Genomic DNA, 20,726 nt, shown 5'->3' with positions numbered 1-20,726 from the left:
TACTTAATAGTCATAAAAGGGAACTGTGGCACATAAGAAGAGTATTAATACGTCAGAGAAATATACTATCCAGCGATGGAGATTAGAGTTTGTGAAGGAGCACAAGTTTTCATTGAGTCTTTCTGTTATAGCTTTTGGACATGTTAAAAGATTCGACAGAGAATACCATTTGAGCCAGAGGTTACTGATCCCAAGGCCCAAAGGGGCCGGGCATTAAAGTGAATGAAAAGAGCTGTGTGGGAGCTGGGGCAAACTGAGATTCTGCTGTAAGTTACTGATTCCGTGTGGAGTTGTGAGCTCAGCATTGACAGGTTTTCTGATTTTTTACAAGAGAGAATCAGAAAACTCAGAGGTTTGTGGTGAAGTCTTTAATTTTTTAAAATGTTGCTAAATAATTTCAAATTTTAAACATGCTTTGCTTACTAGATGAAACATTTCTGCTGGGACAAAACAGTTCTCAAGCTATGAATTGAAAACTTAATCATTGTGTTGAAATCAGAATTATTGAGACAAACAACTTGCTGATGCATGAATAAGTGATGCATGGAAATTTAACCAAAGAATCACTGATGTATAAGTAGTAAATCAGAGAATTTTAGAACGAGAAGGGAGATTACAATCGTCTTACGAACACCTTCCTCTATATTACAAATAAAAATCTCAGGCCTGTAAAAATTAAATTACTGGGGCTTGAACTGAGATGCACAAAATTAAGTAACATGGACTTGAATCCAGGTGTCTCGATGCTTGGCTTTTCTCACAACACTGAGCAACCTTGTGTGTGTGCATGTGCGTGCGTGTCGGTGCCATAAGTAAGTGGAATGAAATATGGCGGCCTGTGCCTGTGCTTCTCGAATTTTACTGTGCATGTGAATCAATTGGGGATCTCATAAAAATGCAAATTCTGATTCAGAAGGTCTGGGATGGGGCCCAGATTTCTGCGTTTCTAAAAGCTCTCAGGTGATGCCAGTCAGTCTTAGACCCAAACTCTGTGTAGTAAGGACCTACCCTCCGCCACTGCTCTGGATGCCTGGACTGCCCTGAGACTTCCCAGAATAGAATGTGTGCTTTGTTCCCTCTTTGCCTCTCTTCCATTCTGAATTTTTGTGAATTCAGAATGGAAAGTAAAATATACTAAATTAAATGATAAATCCACTCAACAAAGAAATTAGATAAGTAACTGACTGGAAACAAGAGACGGTGAGGAAAAACAACAAACGTTCCACTATAGGAATCAAAAATCTCCTTGTTGCAAAATGCATGAATTTTCTCATGTCTTATTTTGTAGATAGATATTAGCTATGCTTAGTTGCTGGGGAACTCTTTAGTCATTTTGTAACTAATGGTAATGGAAAACGACATTCCAGAAAATAAAAGAGAAAATATGTCTCAGAATATAACACATTCCACAAGATGGCAGTAAGTTCCTGTGCTTTACATTTTTCTTAACTTTAACCTTTTACTGAGTATACATTTCATCAGTGGAAATTTTTCTGTAATGGGGCCTGGGAACTGGGCCCAGAGCATGAGATAAGGGAGAAGCACGCTGACCATGATCAAGTGGACTGTTCTGTCTTCACTGCATGTTGGGGTGAATCCTGTCAATTCAGTTACTTTTAGGATAATCTCATAGCGAAGGATTAGAAATATTTTTAGTTTAGTAACTAGCCAGTTCAGGTTGGGAATTTTAGGGACAATAGGATGAACTCATCAGCAATCATCCAATTGCCTACTTCTCAAACAAGCAAATTTATGGCTAAGTGCTTAAGGAATATCTACAGAGATGCCTTTTCTACCTTTCAGAAGCTGACAGAGTATGGGAGACACTGATTTTACCAATGGTACAAATAGATTGCAGCCCCAGAACATGACAGTGTTTAAAATAAGTGGCAAAAGGAAGTTCAGGATTGAATGGAGTTTGGGAAGAATAGCTATATCCCATTTATATTCAGACAAACCTGTAAGGTATGTCATGAAGAAACAGTGGTGAGCGTAAGTAATCAATCTGATTACTATTGATTTCATTATTAATTATGAAATGATACCCTATGTTATGGAATCTTTCGCTTATTCATTTGTTCAGGAATAACTTTATTCATTGAACAAGCACGCATTGAGAACTTAGTATTTATGAGGCACAATACCTTAATTAGGCTAAGGATGAATCAAAACATCTGAAGGATTTAACTGATGAAAAAATGAAGAAAAGTCAAAATCGTGTTTTGTTTTTTTCCTAAATAGAACAAATGTAAAAGATCTTCTGCAATATACAGTGATTTTAGCCTGATTCCTGTTTTTTTACATGGTCAGGATCTAGGGGTTAAATTATTCGCCCAAAGACATCTAGTCATAAGAGACTAGAGCCTTCATTTTGCAACTGAAACCTGCATATCTCTGTTCCCTTTCTAGTGTACTTCGTACTCTTTCACACTGGCATGAACGTTTATTGATCCTGCTTTTAAACCTTGCGCTTTAGGCTTCACCTCAGGTTCCTTTTATGAGGCCACCCTGAGCTCCAACCTGTGCTCTCAACTCCTTTCCCAAGAAGTAGCCAGTTTATACAGATCCAGCCTGCCAGCGTGGCATATATGCAAATACATAGACAACTAAACAAATAAACAAGTGAACAAAATCCCACCATTTTCTTTTCTGAGGAAATCAGGAGACTCATAGTGTGTAGACCTGAGGTTGGAGTTAGGAGGCCTGTGCTCAAAACTTAGTCTGTCTCAGGTGACCTTGGCCAAGTCATGGCCACTCCCTCCCTGAGGCCAGCAACTTGCTTGATTGGTTTTTCATTGATTTCATCTACCTTCTTCATGTTAGGAAGCCACAGTCTAATAGATACTCAGGAACTGAACACTGAACTGTTTCTTAGCTCAAAAGTTTTCTGAGGGCTTTTGAAGAGGGGGCCTATTTTCTGCCAATTATTCTGCTTTAATAAACTCTTCCATCACTTTGGCATAAATCCTCAACTCAAAGTAGCTTTACTACTTGGCTGAATCCAGATAAATGGTTGATTGTGATTCTTACTGAGATTCCCAGACTCTTATATGAGATGGCAAATGTACCTTTATGCATATGCTTGTTTTTGAACATAGCAGAAGGTATTTAACTCTCTGTAACAGCTTCAGAATTTACCACATTTGGTGTTTCTCAATAAATTTATCTTTTGATGGAAAATGTCAGTCAAAATTCAAAGTTATAATAAGATTCCGCACAAAGCACTCTAAATTACATTTCTTAGAATAACTGGAAAAAGAAAGTATAATTTGGTAGCAGTGCAAAGCACTAATTGCAATATTTCAAAGAAAACCTTTTTTTTTTCAAAACCTATAAGTCTATTAATCCTAGAATTATGGTTCATTCCAAGGATATTTTAGCACAAACTCAAAAATATCATATAATGTTCTGTAATATAATTAGTAATCCAATAAAATATTTTGATCTAAATTAATAAGTGTACTATGTGAGTAATAATATTCTTAAAATGAATTCCATGGCCAATTCTTCAGTTTCTTCTTTCACGATAATTGCATATAATTCTAAGAAATATATTGGAGATCAAAAGACTGCAGCCTTTATTTTTTTGAATTAGCACACAGGCTAACAATAGTCCCTAATGAAACTGCTAGATGTCAAGGCAGAAAATGATAAAGTTCTCAACTAAAAGCTTCCAGAAATTCAGCTGAATGAAAATTCTCAGATTGTGCTGTTTAGCCTCTGTTTTACCACAACTAACAGAGAAGCAGTAGACTCTGATTTCTTTTTCCTCCCATCACTATCAAGTGGCCAGTCTAATCTGTCATTAAATAGATAAACATGTTTCAAGCTTAAATGGCAAAGTCCTATCGAGAATTGATACCCTATTCAATAGCAGGAATCTATTAATATATCTAATAGCCCTTTATTTTTATGGTGATTTATTTTGTCTATTCATCCTCTGAGTTCAATATGGGAGAGATGTAAGCTTTCCTATCTGAAAATCCTCAAAGGAGAGGGGGAAAAACCCCTGTGTCATTATGATGAGAGGCAGTGGGTATCTTCCTACATGACAGAGAAGGTAGGCATACTTATTTTCTTTCACTTCATAGCTCTAGAGACTTACCTGCTTTGTTTCATGAGGCATCACTACTTATGTAAAAAAGGGTTGCAGTTTGAGGAACTTAGCATAAATACTGGTCAGCTTTTTTCTGGTGACATTTTAGTGCTCGTCTTTTAGACATTCCTTTTAATGCTGTCAGTATTTACAACAGAACATCACAAGCATAATTTCACCACTGAAAATCAATCGCATGTAAATGCCATTCTCTCGAAGTGCTGGTGATGAAAGACCCTCCTCGGAAGTCTCCCTCCTTGCCTATTATGCTGTTTCACTCTGCAGTTTATTATCTGTACCTGCAGCCAGACAGACACTTGGGATAAGGAGAAGACCATCTGGTGTGCCAATTATTCTCAGAAAACCCTTTCTTTAAAATTGCTTATTAATGTTGGAAATGATCATATTTAAGAGATTCTTAACATAGACTGAGTCTTTCACTGCTGTTCTCATATGGTCATGCAAAATGCAATGTTGTTCAAGCCCATGTGACCTTACTGTCAATTATTTTCGTTTTATTCTACGTCATACACATTCTATTCCTAGCTGGCCACTCTCCTGACTCTGTGGCATGTAATGCCAATCCCACTTTTTTCTTCCTTTCTTTGCCCTTTCTGTTCCTCTCTAATTTCCCTTCCTTGACAACCAGCTTGGATGAACATTACCTGCCCTCCATTGGCCAGCTCTGCTTTATTCTTCTTTGTGAACGCTCCCAGATCACTCTTTTTTTTTTTTGCGGTACGCGGGCCTCTCACTGTTGTGGGCTCTCCCGTTTGTGGAGCACAGGCTCTGGACGCGCAGGCTCAGCGGCCATGGCTCACGGGCCCAGCCGCTTTGCGGCATGTGGGATCTTCCCGGACCGGGGCACGAACCCGTGTCCCCTGCATCGGCAGGCAGACTCTCAACCACTGCACCACCAGGGAAGCCCCCAGATCACTCTTAAAGAGTGTCTTATGTTTAACTCTTAACACAATGTCGTTATGTAGGTGGCCTTCCATAAAAGTGAGATAGATCCCAGAGTTCTTACTACCTGTAAGGCAGGATCTGATTATGTGCTAATGATTTTTATGCCAGAGTGCTGACTATGAATATCAACCTACAGTTTTAAGATAGGAGAGAAGTACAACTTTCTTCATCACTTATAACTAGCGAATTTCCCTTTTGATCATCTCACTGGGCTGGTCAACACACAATCCCAGTGAGGAGTTATACTGTCTCTTTCCCTACAGTTTAGTCCAAATTCTAGAGGACTTGATGCCAAAGCCTTGGGAAAATACTTTGGTTGGGCCATTAGATCCTCATTGCTCTGTGTCAAAACTCGAGTCCGCTAAGATACTCTGTGCCTCATTGAGCCCTTGAGCATTCAATTGTAGGGAAGGAAAAATATTTTTTTCTCTAGACTTCTGAGTTCTTTGCTGAGACTCCTGTAATAAAATACAGATTAACAAGAGAAAAACAAGCAGAAGTTTATTTACATATATGTATACCTCACGTCTCCATGGGAGATACCCAGAAAAAAAATGAGTAACTCCCCAAGGTGGCTTAGAATTGAGGCTTAAATCGTATCTTAGTAGGGAAAGGGGAGAGTATTGGAGTTTTAGGGAGGGTGAATGGGTCCTTAGAAGAACAGATGGGAAGGATGATAGTTTGTGACAAAGTTTGTCCAGGTGTGGTTTCAACATCTCCTCTCTTGTGTTAAAAATCAATCTTCCCTGGTTGATAAAACTCCCAGGGTGGAGAGATTTATGACAATTGAGTTCTTTTCGAAGGATCTGTCCTTAGGCAGATAAGGAGAGTTCAGAAAAATCCTCTTCCTGCATTTGCTGTTTTTCAAGTGTCTGCAGCTCAAAATAATCAATATACCGAAGCAGCATATTTGGGGGTGGTTAAGTCTTGAACTCCTTCAGTCATATTGTGGGGTGGCATATTCAGTTACGCTTCCCATCTAATTAGGGTTCTTGGGAGATGTCTCTGTATCTTATGAATGTGGCCCTCACAAGGCCATTGCTCCCTCTGCTGTCTCTATGTCACCTTTGGGCATATGGCCTCCATCCTGTGCTCTTGCACCATGAAAAGAGAAGAAATCCTGGTAAGGCTGTGGAAGGCCCTGTCTGCCTGTGTATCATAGCAGGTGACCATTCATCTTCCAGGTCTTTATCTGGGAAGGAGCCCTGTGTCTTTAACTGAGAAGTGAGGTACAGGTCTTTTGCTTTCTGATCCCATAAGCCTTCCTAGTATTTTTCTATTTTTTGTGCAGGGTATAGGATCCTGTTTTTTGAGATGCATCAATATTTATGCTCTTGTTAGTTCCCTTCAGTCTCTTTCTCCCCGTCCTAGTCCTGGGGATTCTATTCTAATCTGAATAGATGAGGGTTGGGAGCAGTTCAGGCTTATTCTTACCTGTGATATTTTGGCGAAACCTTTTGTCTGTGTACGAATCTTCTGCAAAAAAAAAAAAAAAAAGAAAATCGTAAAACTAAGAAGAAATGTATTTTTCTTCTTCTTAATGCTGTCACCTCTTATATATAAAGTGAAAAGTCATAAACATGTATGCCTAGCTAAATATTTAAATATGGAGGGCAAGGTTGGGAAGAGAAGAGAAATTGGTGGAAAATAAGTATAAAATATATAAAAACCTCTCTGACCTAGGGTGCCAAAAATATTTTGATACATTACTTTTTACTCTCATAGTATCTTGAAAAAGAGGGGCAGTTTAGGATTGTTGGTTGCCCTCTAATGCCTAGGATTAGGATGCACAGAGGTGAGGGATTTAAGTTCTTGCTGAATGATGGATTGTTAGACGTTTATGGTTCAGTAAATGCAGTTCATTGCTAAATTACTAGAAGACTTTACACTTTGTAATCTTCTACTATGTTTCTTAACAAAAAGTTATGCAGAACTAAACAGCAAACCAAGTGTGATGAACTTGTTTGCCATTTTGGGGAAATTTAAAAGCTTCTGAAATAGGTATTCTGCTTGCCGTGTGTGGTGAAATTGAGCTTAAGAAACGTTACATTCAGAAACCATTTCTTTAACCAAGAAAACTGAGGAGTCTTAAAGGAAATGAAAGATTAAAAAATTGAGTAGTCTTGGTTGGGATAAAGCAACAAGATGTGCTCAGGACTTACGTGCAAACCTTGCATAAATGAACTCCCAACACTTTGAATACAGATGTTAACAAATATTTTTTTCCCCTAGATTTGGGAAACTTCCTTCACAGTTATCAAAAGAAATTTGCTGTATATAATTGTCATGGGGATTCTGTTCCTCTAATCCTGAAATCAGACACATTTACACCTCTGATAATTAGGCAAGATGGAAATAGATTTCTTAATGCCTTCAGCAAGTTTGAATTTCACTTTTTTGGGCAATGATGTAGTGATTAGGCAGACTTTAATGAGAGGAATGCCTCTGACATGAGCTGAAAATCACCCCTAATGTTAGTGCCTGTTTAATTACTTGACAGTGAACAGCATGATGGCCTCTGCGAGTAGGTATTTAATAACGACGTTGGTTTTTAATACACTCACATACTTTTCATAGGATTCTTTATGTTGGCTGCTTATTTTAGTTATGGCAGCTTCACTACTAAGCTAGGACTCATTTGCACGTTTGATCTCTGCCTTGACCACTTAGGTAAACTTTGTTCCCTAGCCAGAAGGCACACCATTTAACACAGGCAGCAGCTCACTACTCCTGCCGTTGGCAATCAGGGGCATAGAGAAGGAGAACACAGATAGCTCCAGGCTATTCACCTTACTACTACCGAAAAAATTCCTAGATGAAAGTAGGGGTGGTGGGCTACTAGGACCTTCAGATAGGAAAGATAATCTGTATTTGTATTAAAAGATTGTAAGTCACTGGTGCACGCATCTTTTTGCTGGGTGTCTGTATCCTAATGTAAAGACTATATGAGATATTAGACTAATCAACACTAATGCTCTTAAAATTTAGAGAAATGGAATACAGTTGCAGTCTCAGTCTGACTGAAAAAAGTGTTCTTGTGTGAACTTGACCAAATAATTTCAAGATTTGGATCGTGTCAAGAGCTATGGGCATATTTATTAGTCTAAGTCTTCCCACACCATGGTGTTTTCTGCTTATCATTCAAGCTAATTAGAAAATGCAGTACTTGTAGTGGCTTCAGGTAGCAACCTTATGATCGTCTCCTTTTGGGTAGGATTTATGCTCCTGAGTGCAGTGGATGTCATGGAAACCATGGTTCAGAGGTGGGGAGAAAAGACTCTGACCCTCCAGCTTAATCTGCAAAAGGGGTTCCCCAGCAGGATCTAGCCCTTTCTCATTTTCTGTCTTCCTCTCAGTATCAATCCCAGGATCAGTCTTATTATTCAGTTTTTACTTATGCTGAAGATGTGTTTATTTGGAAAGATTTTTCTTCGTATTTTACATTTTTGCAGACATGGTTCAAAATATCCCCTTTTTACAGAATTGTTGCCTCATTTCCTACAGATAATGACACTTGATGATGGGAGCTTGGCTCAGTGAGAAACTGCTCTGGCAGGGACAGACAGTGTTCGTCTCCGCATGTCAGACTGCCCCTGCAGCTCCCACTGAGCTCTGGGATCCCAGCTTAGTTTTTATGTTCTGATCTATAGATATGAAAACCCGTGCACGGAATACAGACGTACATTAACTCCTGTGTTGCCTACAGAATGCTGGATCAGATACCTACCTAAACATTTACTGATACCACCTCTAAGAATCCATGAAGCAGAAATATTATCCTCAGCTACTTCCCTATGTTCCAGAGAGAAGGAACTCAGTTTTTCTCTCACTGGGCTCAGTGATCAATGTTTGGGAAAACACCTGCCTGGGGCAGGTGTTTTATTACTGAATACTGCCAGGTGTTTTATTAGTGAATAATGTGGGGACAAGTATTTGCCACCATTTCTGGAGTCCAAGTGTGCTTTGCAGTTCTTGTCCCCATAATCCATCCGTCAATCCAAATAAAAATGTATCAAACCCAATTTTCTGGATCATCTAATGTGTATGAAATAATGAGCTCAGACAAGCTAGCGTCTGGTTTAAAGCCTATATTTGAAGCTATGAACAATTTCCTATACTGTCATCCCTTGGTATCTGTGGGAGAATGGTTCCAGGACCCCCTGCAGGATACCAAAATCCACAGATGCTCAAGTCCCTTATATAAAATGGTGTATTTGCATATAAGTTACACATCTTCCCATGTACTTTAAATCACCTCTAGATTACTTGTAATATCTAATACAATGTAAATGCTATGTATATAGGTGTAAACACAATGTAATTCAAGTTTTGCCTTTTTTTGATCTTTCCGGAAATTTTTTTCTCAACATTTTTGATTCTTGGTTGATTGAATCCACAGATGCAGAAACTGTGGATATGTAGGGCTGACTGTATTTCTTTCCTGCTCCAGGAAATCATAATTTTATGAATCAGTCATATTAAATGTTGGAATTTTTTCTTAGAAGGTAAGCTCTAAGAGATGATGTCCATGTAGTTCGTTAATATAGAACAGCTTAAAAACTGATTAGAGCGTCTGCTAGAAGGCAGCAGAATCCGTTTCGATAGACTTGTTTTATCTACGCCGCACTTCATCTAAATTGTACGCTCAGCTCTACATTGCTTGAAGCTGTAGATGGGCCTCTGCTCCAGACCCTGGAGACGTGGGGCAGGCTTGCAGGGTGGTACGAGCAGAAGATGGTGCTTGGCGTCTATGCTATCCAGACAGCCACATCTCCTTGTGGAAAAGTTTTAACATTCCACAGGAGCCTAACCCTCATTCCTTTTCTTGTGGATGTGACAAACATGAATTCCAGGACATTTAAGGGGAAAACAGCCTCACTTTTGCAGCTCTCCATTGCCTACAGAGGCTAGTGGTACAGCTCTTCAATTTCACTAGAAAAGCACAGCAGGCAACAGTCTCAGCAGGGAACAGGTGACGCAGCTCTTCACCAGGCAACCGGCCACTTCCTTAGTGAAGACCCTCACTTTGCTTTCACCTCTTTCAGGGCTAAGCAGTTTTGTTATTTTGTAGTTATTCATATCAGATTGCATTTAAGTTGCTTGAGGGGGGCTGGGCATGACCTCTTTTTCTTGGAATCCCCCAATACTGCCTTGGAAATGATTCTATACATAATGAATACCTGTAGGTTTGATGTTTCTGGGTCACGATGCCAGTTCTCATTGCAAGTACATGCTTTCCTCTGATTGACCTAGATAGTTCATTAAAAACTCAGATTTTCAGGACCTGTTACAGGGATTCTGATTGAGATGATTTAGAAGTGGAGCCCCCAAATCTGGGTTTTAAGCAAGCAGCTGTGATGGGACTTGTGCAAGGGGTCCTTGGACTGCAATTAGAGAAATGCCGCCCTAGTAAATAAAACTATGCCCTGCCTGGACGGTTGTGAAACAGAAAGCCATTCCTGCCTGTTACAAGTTTGGGATAAGGAATTTTTGAAATCTGGTCTGCAGAAAGCCAACTGAACATTAAGAACAGTCACATGAACTAGATGACCATTAAGGGGTACTCCACCTTAGATATTGTTCGTGACTGTGGATCTGTGCTTCAGGTTTTATGCTTCTTCTGTCCTAGAGTCTGATGTTTCTTTGCTGTTCAGAGGAGATTTATGAGTTTGATGGCAAAACTCAAGCTCTTTCACTTGTTTCCTATTCCTGGTGCACATGGCAGAACCCTTCTTACGGTAGCACTCACTAAATGAGTAAAGATAGCAAAAAGAGTGACAGTGATCTCAATTTAGCGAATTATTCTTTTGATCAAAAATCTTGGCAAGTTCCTGGCTCTGTCAAAAACTGCTTGGTCTGCCAGGCAGTTAGAGGAAGAACATGTGGGATTGTCATCATTCAGCTGCAATTTGAGGTGAAAACTCTGCTCCAGTGAAAAATCTGGCAATGGAACTCCATCCAAATATATTAAAAGGCATCAAAAAGAAAGTGTTTTCTCTTGTAATTTTTCCTTTCACTGTTAACTGGACACTTGTAAAATTGATGATGATGTATCTTACCAGTTACCTAGAATGCTCTGTACCCCTGGAGAAAACAAAATCACTATAATATTTTTGAAGGCTTCTTTACTTTGTAAGATGTATCTGGGGAGCTTATTAAGTTCATTGATAAACTGGAAGAAATTTAAAAGTATTTCTAAGGGCCTTTTTTTCCCTTTCTCAGACTACTTTTGCAGTTTTAGATAGAGGCATAAATAGATAAAAGGACAGCTTAGCTAAAATAAATAAAAGTTAATATGCATTTTTGAGGAGCGTGTGAGGGGAAATGAATCCATTAATTTCCCTATAGCTGGGCCTGTCCTTCCCTAGTGCCCATACTCAATCCTGACTTGGAGCAGGAGGTTCTTAAGGAAAAAACAACTACCGATATTGAGATGTAACCTGTTTCCCTATATTGTTAGACGATCCCTATTATTAAGATTATGTCAATGATGATGGTACCTTATGGATGGTGACAGTTGAAAATTTTTATTGTGGCATATGCTGGGCAAGGAACACAGGCATTTATTTGCTCATTGAATTCTTATAAGAACCTTATGGAGTTAGTTAGCACTAACAACATACTACCTTGTTACTGTCAAGAATATTAGGAAAGAATACCTTCCCAAGACAATCAGGTAGTCAGGGTTGAAACATGCTAGAAATCTACGGAGGGAGTACATTTTTCTCTGCCCTGCATCTGAGCTTGCAGATTTTGGTAGAGGCAGGATTGAGTCCCTGGGGTTCTAGTGAGTTCTAGAAACTTTTTTCCTATTAAACTGGGGTAGTGGTGGGATTGGGGGAGGTAAAAAAATATAGAAGCTTTTTGTTTCCTCATTTCCTATTGCTATGTGAGGCTCTGTTCAGAATCCAAGCAAAAATTGTGTGGAGACCGTGTCCTTACTGAGCCTTCCATGATCACATGGCACTGTGTCTGTTTCTGCACCTGTCTGTCTTCACCCGGCAGTCTAACGCCCATTTTTGACGCTTCCTGATTACTCCTAATATTAAGAAATGAGGCATTTCCTGGCTGAAAACCAAAATATCTTCTTTGGGTGATGAAATGAAACCACAGACTTGATTATATGGCTGGACCTCTGGAATCAAATTCCTTTTTGAGGTTTCTGGTGGGCTTCAAATTTGGTTCCAGTTCTAGAACTTGCATCTTTCCATCGAAGATGGAAAGGCTGGGAAATGTGTGCTCCACTGGCAATTGTTTCTGGCAGCAAAGGAGGATGTAGAGATCAGCAGGAAGATGAGATAAGTATCACTTACCATTCAGATGCACCTTGTAATTGACCTGGAGGAGATTCTTCTCGCAGCTGTAGTTTAAATGAATACGCAGGCGTTTTGAAGGGCTTTCTTCCGTGAGGTTGCTTCCAGAGAATCAAAATCTTGTTAGAATTATTCTGGGCACTGATTCAAAGTGTGAAAGGCTAAAATATTGCCAACATGGTAATTTACACAATATAATAGCAGGAGAAAATAAATTATCCACAACTTACAGCAATGCCCTGCAAGCAGAAAGCCTCTTGGAGCACACAAAAATTATATCTACAATATATCAGCAACATAAAGCCCAGGATTATAAGAATCAGATTCAAGTTCTTGAAAAATTAGTGGAAATTCCATTTTGCCATCACTTTAGAAATTGAAAAGTAATAATAAATGGGCACAGTCAGTGTCGGGGTATGATTGATTGAATTACATATTCCATTCTGTTTGTTTGTTATTTAACACCTTGTGTCCTCAGTGGGCTTTGCCCTCGTGCTTCTAGTCAAGTATGAAAACTTGATATCATTCCCATTTTGTCTGCAAGGAAACTGGAGCACTGGAAAGTGGGTTTCTTTTAAGGTCATCTCATTGATCTGAGACAAAGCTGTAATGGACTTGGGAGCTGTCAAATCCCTGTGTCCTGGAGCTGACAAGTGCTGTGGTTTAAGCCAGATTTTCAGAGCCCTGGAAGATCAAAGAATAAAGGCAATTGTATGTGCTGATGAATGAACTTTTAATTGACATCACTAGCCTTCTTATGAACTTGTTGTTTTCTGGGTTTTGAATAAGATTTTCCTTCACTGTGTAGGTTCTTGGTCATCACTGTTGGGGACATGATGTTTCCTTGCTGTGATCGATATTATGTGACTGTAATTCCTAAGAAGATTGTACTTTAGAACGTAGCTTAGCATGATTAAGCAATATGATCCCCAGCTGAATAGTATGTGAAAAGGGCAATTGCATGAGATTTTTATGTAGGATCCAGAAAAGTAGAAGGAGAGAGTTAACAGGGAATAAAGGAAGTAAAGGAGGAAGAGCAAATTGTGTATTTTTAGAAACAGAGACAGTGGACAGGGGAAATATTTTGGTGTAGGGAAGATGTCACAACTACCAGTAAGAGATGGAATTCATCTCAGATTCTCTGGTTCCATGTTGCCCATGTCCAGTCATGGAATCCAACATCCCCACCTGCTCTTCTCTTTTTGTAACTTCTGCTAAATGAAAATAACACACACCATCTATGTTACAGGTGTCAAAGGGGGCTTGGCCAGGGAACTGAATAAGTTTCTTTCCCTTCCATTTAATTTGCTGCAGGAACCTCCTAAATCCCTCTCTAGTGGTGGTCTCTTCCATCCCACTTCTACCCGTGTCCCACCACTACTGGATTAATCATTTTAACTGACCATGTTACTGCCTGGCTGAAAACCTTTGATCACCCTCCCTGGCCTTTACCCCCAGTCTAAAGTCCACTGATTAAAGCTCAAATTCCCACATCCCTTCACGGTTTGCTATCGACTTATCTTTCCTATGTTAAGCCTTCCCTAGCTTGTTTCACAGTTTCTTTCTTTCTTTTTTTAATAGATTAAGTTCATCCAAATTAGTTTCGTTTATTCTGAGACCACGTGAAACTAGAAGTGACCAAGTGTCCCTCTCCTCTTAATGCCATAGAAATAGACCTCCAAAGAAACATGAGCTCAGATATGAAATACTACATTTTTTACACATCTGAACTATGTATACACTACAATCGTCTACATATAAACATCTTTAGATGTCCACATAGAATAAATGCACAGGCAGTGATCTACAAGGATTCATACATAGCACACTGACGATGAAAACATTCACCACGCACAGGAAAGTGACTGAAGAGTGCTTCTGATTCTGCTGAAATGCATACATGTGTTTTTGTATGTTTCAGAAAAAAATAAATGAAAACCTTAAAAGTTTACAGCGAATATTAAGCATCTACTATGTGCTGGCACAGAGCTAGGTACCGAGCAAAGCCTTGCAGGGAGAATCATGCAGCTCAGCTCATTTCCTCATAGGCTGATGGGTTTGTCATTGTGGAAGAAACTTATTTGTGGACCCTCTGATGCTGCTCTAAGTGATCAGATCATGCAGAGTTACTTTTGCATTTGGTACACAGGTAGGGTCGCTCTCCAGTGTGCTTTCTCTTGTGTCTGTTGAGCTCATCCAAATGGGAGAATGCCCACGTGCATCCCTTCACGTTGCATTTGTAGGGCTTTCCTCCTGGACCCGCGAAAGAAGGGGAGACTTGTCATGCTTCAGGATAACGTGGGACAGGGAAGTTGGAAATGAATGGAGAAGAAAAAGGGGTTGGGCCTGTTGCGGTGGGACAGGGAGAGACAGACAGGAGACTGGAAGAGGTGCATAGGAAAGGAAGAGAAGGAGGGCAGGATGGGCTAGAAGGCTGAGAGGAAAACTGTGAAGGAGGGAGAGGAAGAGAAAAAGAAAACCAGGAGGGGAAGACGCAGGTCATTGATGAGTAAAGAAGTTTGAGGAAGGGGGTTATCTGTTGGCCTACAGGAGTTCATGAAGAGAAGTCCCAGGAGAGGTAGGGTCAAGACCATCCTAAGAGGTCAAACAAATCCCTCCACTTTTTCCATCATCCCAGGCAGTCAACCACAAAAGGCTGTAGCCTCTGGCCCAGAACTAGAGTCTGTTCTTAGGACTGTTTTTTATACCCTTTCAGATTTGCCAACACTTTCTAGGGTCTTCTGGGTCCTAGACTGAGAGGGAGGTGGCAATGATCTCAAATGATCCCAAAGTTTTGTAAAGGCAGAAATCTTTAGTTATTTTCCTGACACTCCCATCCTTCAGTCTTCACTCACCAGTGTGTTGGCACTCACACTGGCAGGTGGGAAGATTTTGAATACGATTTCCCACAGTCCTGGTATGTGCAAATATAGGGCTTCAGAATGTCAGAATTCTTCTGCAATGTACATCTCTGAATCTTGAGATTCCAATTCTGCTTTTCTAGAGGTTGTCCTTGGATCAAATGGGAACCAGAAATGTACAGAAATCCAGGATATGGCAATGATGACGCGAAATGTGGCATCATACAGACTCCATGGGGAGTGTCTTCATCAGAGTGTCTTTATCTGACCCTGATAGAGGGTCTGGTCCCCACTGAAGGTCATCTGGGCTTCATTGAGGGTCTGGCATTCACTGGGGCTCTTCATCTGACCCCCATAGAGGGTCTGGTCCTCACTGAAAGTTATTTTGCCTCCATAGAGGCTCTGGTTGTCATTGAGGGTCTTCATCTGGCTACCCTCGATGGGAATTGTCATCTTGTTTGCATTGGCGTCTGTTGCTTGGCAATCAGTGATCAATGTCTTTGGGATGTCACTGCCATCTGTCATCTGGGATGCCACTGTAGGGTTTCTCTCTTGAGAGGAGGTCACCTCGTTCTGGATTGACTCCTTTTGGCTGTCCTCATCACGGGCAGTCAGTGGTACATAGAGCTCTGGCTCTGGTGCAGCTGGGGTTCTTGTGTCGTATGTCTCATTGATGTCCTGGAGAAACTCCTCAGTGCCCTCAAGTGTTGGAAAGAAAGAATTCGTGAAAGCCTCTTTGCTATTGCCTGATGACTGAACTAGATCTTCAGTAGTAGGATTCTCATTGAGGTCCTGAGGAAATGCCTCAATTTCCTCAATTGTCTGAAGGTAAGAGTCCCTGGAAGCCTTTTTCCTGTTGCCTGATAACAGAAGTAGCTCTTCAGCTGTGGGATCCTGATTGGGCTACCCACAAGGCACTTCGGGACACTTTTACAGTCATTTCCCAGGTGTTCAAACTGTTTTATTTCTTGCACCTTTTTCTTATCTTGCATTTCTGTAGGATGCAGTTCTGTATTTCTATTTCTGTACTTATTAAAAACTGCTTTGTATTATGGTTATTTGTCTGCCTCCTCTTCCCTGCTGGATTAAAATGTCATTAAGGCTGGGGACTGTGTCTTCACTATTTTTGTGTTTTCCTTCCTGTCACCTCGGCCCAGTACCTGGCATCTTGCTGTGTTCATAGGAACAACTAAATAAGTGAGTGATAAATTGAGCGAATGAAAAAATGAGTGATATATGAGTTCTAGAGAAATAAAGAAATTTAAGATAAGATCTCTGTACTTTAAAAAGATAAAATTTAGAAGAGCTACGAAGCCCGTATTTTTAAAATGGGAAAAGTTATATTTGTGTAACTTATATATGAAATGTTACATGAATTTTCTAGCACAAATATACTACAAAGTCCAGCTGGAAAAGGAGATCACTCTAAACTGAGATCAGTGACTTTTTAGAGAAGTTGGGACTTAAGTTGAGTCAGAAGTTTGCATAGAACTGAAGTAACTTCAGAGGAAACTGTGTTTATTCTATTCTAATGACTTGTGTTACTTTTTATAATTGATTATGTATATGCATGTTTTTGCAATTGGACTGTTGAATCCGAAGAAAAGAATCTTTTTTTTCATTGATACGTGCATGCCCTAGTACCTACTGTGTACCTGGCATACAGAACATGCTCAGTAAAAGTTTGATAAATGAGAAAGTTGAGCATTCCAGGAAAGCAATGGGGTGAGCAAAGGAACAGAGATTGGAATTCATATGGAATGTTTAGAAAACTGAGGAGAATGTTTCCATTGGTTCCCAAGATAAAATTGGAAAGAAGGGAGCTACATCATAAAAAAGTATTCTGTGTTTCTCTAAGAGTTGATTCTTTACTAGTAACCATAGAATGGCTTTAAAACAAGTGACCTTTCCATGTATGTGTTGGAGAAATACTTCTCTGGCAGCTGTGTATGTGAGAATATAGACTGTGTCATATGTTTGGTTGAGGCATACCTCCCCAAAGCCACTGCCTTACTATTTTGTTACAGGATTATTCAGCAACTCCTTGATTTCAAGGAAGCCAAACCCAACTCCAGGTTTAGGAATAAGCATATAACCTAGTGGTACCCAAGAAGATGTTAACTGAAGGCTTGACAGGGGATTCCCCAAAAATGTTTCCCTCCTACCCCTACTTACTGCTGCATCCATCTTGGGATCATGACTGGGTGGCCAAAATCATTGTAGAGATGTTGATGCAGGCTCTCAACAACCTTAAGGCACTAAGATACTAATAATTACACACCATTATGGGAGGAAAAGGAACGAATATATTTTTTACACATCATTAGTCCAGCTTTCTGCTTCTCGTTATAAAAAAAATTTCCTCTTTCTCTCTTAAAATCCCCCCACCCCCCATACACACACACACAGACACACACGCACGGACATGTACAAATTAACATAGATTTAGTAGTAGCAGAGGATATATATATTACTGGAGGAGGGGAGAATAAGAATCACTGAAGAGTGCCTTAGTGATACTGTAGTTTAATACCCTAATTTCACAGATAAAGGTGCTGAAGCCCAGCAAGGAGAAGGGACTTGCCCATAGTAACACAGCAACAGATTTCTAATCAGAAGACATTTCCTTACTCCTAGACCAGGGCTCTTACCTACGTCTTCCCTGTGTAGCTAACCACGTGATCTTAAAGATTTACGAGGACATATGATATTTGCCTGGGAAAATTCCTGTTCCATTGTCTGCTTGTGAAAGTTTTAAATTTTGAACCAGAGAGTACAAGTTTCAATAAAAGGCTCAAGTAAATAAGCTCAAATAAAAGGCTTGAATTTGAGGATATTTTGTGAATGGGGCAATTTATTTATTTTCTCTGGATCTTGATTTTCTGATCTGTAAAATAGGAATTACAGTAGGACTTAGCTCATAGATTTCTTATAAAAACTACAAGTGAATGTATGTGAAATGCCAAGCATACTTTCTGGCACAGATTAAGTGCTCAATGAAGGTTCACTCTCACTAACTAACATTTGTTCTTACTGGACCTCAGAACATTGGCCCCAGCCACCATAGGTGGCACTTACGCAGTCCTGTTCTAGTCCCCAGAGGCATTACGGATAAAACATGTCAGTAACTGAAAGGAAAAAGTGGTATCGCTTTCCAAACATAGAATGTATTGACTTTGTTATTGGAAATGTGGGGAGATAGGGTCTGCAAAACTCAACTGATGGATAAAAAGCAATAGGAAAATGAATGAAAAGGTATTTGAGGGAATAATATTTTTTTCAAAACCAATTAGATCAGAATCATAATTAGATGCAATATGATGAGGGCTTGGATGAAAGTTGTTAGTAGGTGAGATGGAAAGAGCAGTTTCGAGAGGTATAATTATGAAAACAAAGACTGGACGTGTCAACATACTTTGTGTATTGTGGAGGGTGATGGGGATGAGAGAACAAAGAACATGTCAAGTTGTAGCTAATCGTTAATTTTTCCTGCTTCTATCAGTAATGGTGAACTTTAATGTTGTGTGAGAGATATTATGTATCTTGTATGTACCCGGGGGCATGATTCCAATCATGGTTGTAATTGAACTTAGGGTGAGTGTTACTGTCCTTTTAACATGAGAAGTAGGCCTGGACATTTCACAGCATTTAAAACCAAAGTGAATTAGCCTCCTTTTGGAGGACCACTTCTGGAAAACTCTTGGTAGTCACTTAAGTTTTCCCAGTGATCTTCATGATGGAGGTTAAACAACTTGAGTGGAGTGTTAACATTTCCGTCAAGATTTTAAATGCAGGGCCAATAAACTAGCTTCTGAAGGGCCTGAGCTGGACCTGCATGTCTGCCTCTCTGTTTCAGCAGCTCTGGATTCCTCTTTCATCCACCGTTTACAGTGTTAATGTTTTTCAGACCTAGAGTGCTTTGAATGGAGAACTCGGATTGAATATACTGTATGATTTCCCTTCAAAGCCACTGCTGAGCGGATCCTGACCAGAAACTATTGTGATGAGGATTTCTTTTTGTGATGCAGAAAAGGATCCACTCAAGCTTACACACACAGATTATTCTTCTGAATTGCTAGGCCCTTCCATTAGAGCTAAGAGATAACTTGGAAGATCTTACCAAATAATAAAGTAGAATATAGAATCTGATTCTCAGCCTAGATTTCTCTCAAATCCTGTATTAGTTTGCTAGGGCTGTCATGACAAAATACCACAGGCTGGGTGGCTTAAACAACAGCAATTTGTCTTCTCACAGTTCTGGAGGCTGGTAGACCAAGAACAAGGTGTCAGCAGGTTTGGTTTCTTCTTAGACCTCTCTCCATGACTTGCAGATGGCTGCTTTCTCTCTGTATTTTCAAATGGCCTTTCCTCTGTGTGGGAGCTCTTGGTGTGTCTGTATATGTTGCCAAATGCAATTGTATTCTGAGGTACTGAGGAGTAGGGCTTCAGCATATGAATTTTGGGTGGACGAAAATTAGTCCATAACACTCCACCCTCTGGACCTTCAAAATTCATCATTCTCACATGCAAAATACATTCGTCCCCATCCCATCAGCCCAAAAGTCTTAATCCATTCCACCATCAACTCTAAGTCCAAAATGTCATCTGTACATCATCTAAATCAGATATAGGTGAGATCTGAGGTATGATTCATCCTGAGGCAAAATTCCTCTCCACCTTTGAACCTTTGAAGCCAGACAATTTATTTGCTTCCAAAATACAATTTCAGGGACAGGCATAGGATAGACATTTCAATTTTAAAAGGGAGAAATTGGAAAGAAGAAAGAGGTCGTCATAGGTTTCAGACAGGCCCAAAACACAATGGCAAATTTCATTAGATTAAAGGCTTGAAAATATTTCTCTTTGGCTCAGTGCTCTGTTTTCTGGGCCCGCCGGGGTAACAGCATTACCCCTGTAGCTCTGGATGGCAGTCTTTCCCTTGAGGCCCTGAATGGTGGCAGCCTAGCCTGCTGAAACTGAGGTGGTACCCCACCTTACCCCTAAACTGAGGAGGAGACAGATTTGTCTGATGGACCTATGCCCTCTGGGCTCACGGTGGCAATGACAGCCCTGCTGACCTCTGAATCACCTTTGAGGTCAGTGTTCTCTATTCTTGAAGGATAGCACATGTTAATAGCTGATAGCTCGATGTCCTGTCCTGTAGAATCTCAGAAATATGACAGCCTTCCTTCATTTTGTCCTTTCTCTGTCCCCTTCAAAATAAGCTGGCAGAGTTTCTGCTGAGATAATTGATTGGATCAATCTATGAGTCACACTCATACTAATCTTTTTATCAAAAGGTGTTCAGCCACACCCTTGGTGTTCTCTCCAGAACACACTTTCTCATTTTTTTTGCAATATGGTTAGGTTGATAATTTTCTAAATCTTCAAGTTTTGTTTCCTTTTTGCTTAAACATTTTTTTCTTCCATTATCTTTCTCCTCTCACATTTTACTATAAGCAGCAAAGAGAAACCTGGCTATACTTTTCC

Source organism: Globicephala melas, chromosome 7 (genome assembly GCF_963455315.2).
Source record: "Globicephala melas chromosome 7, mGloMel1.2, whole genome shotgun sequence".
Classification (NCBI taxonomy): domain Eukaryota; kingdom Metazoa; phylum Chordata; class Mammalia; order Artiodactyla; family Delphinidae; genus Globicephala; species Globicephala melas.
The sequence above is the reverse complement of the archived record's forward strand: the minus strand, read 5'-3'. Positions refer to the sequence as shown.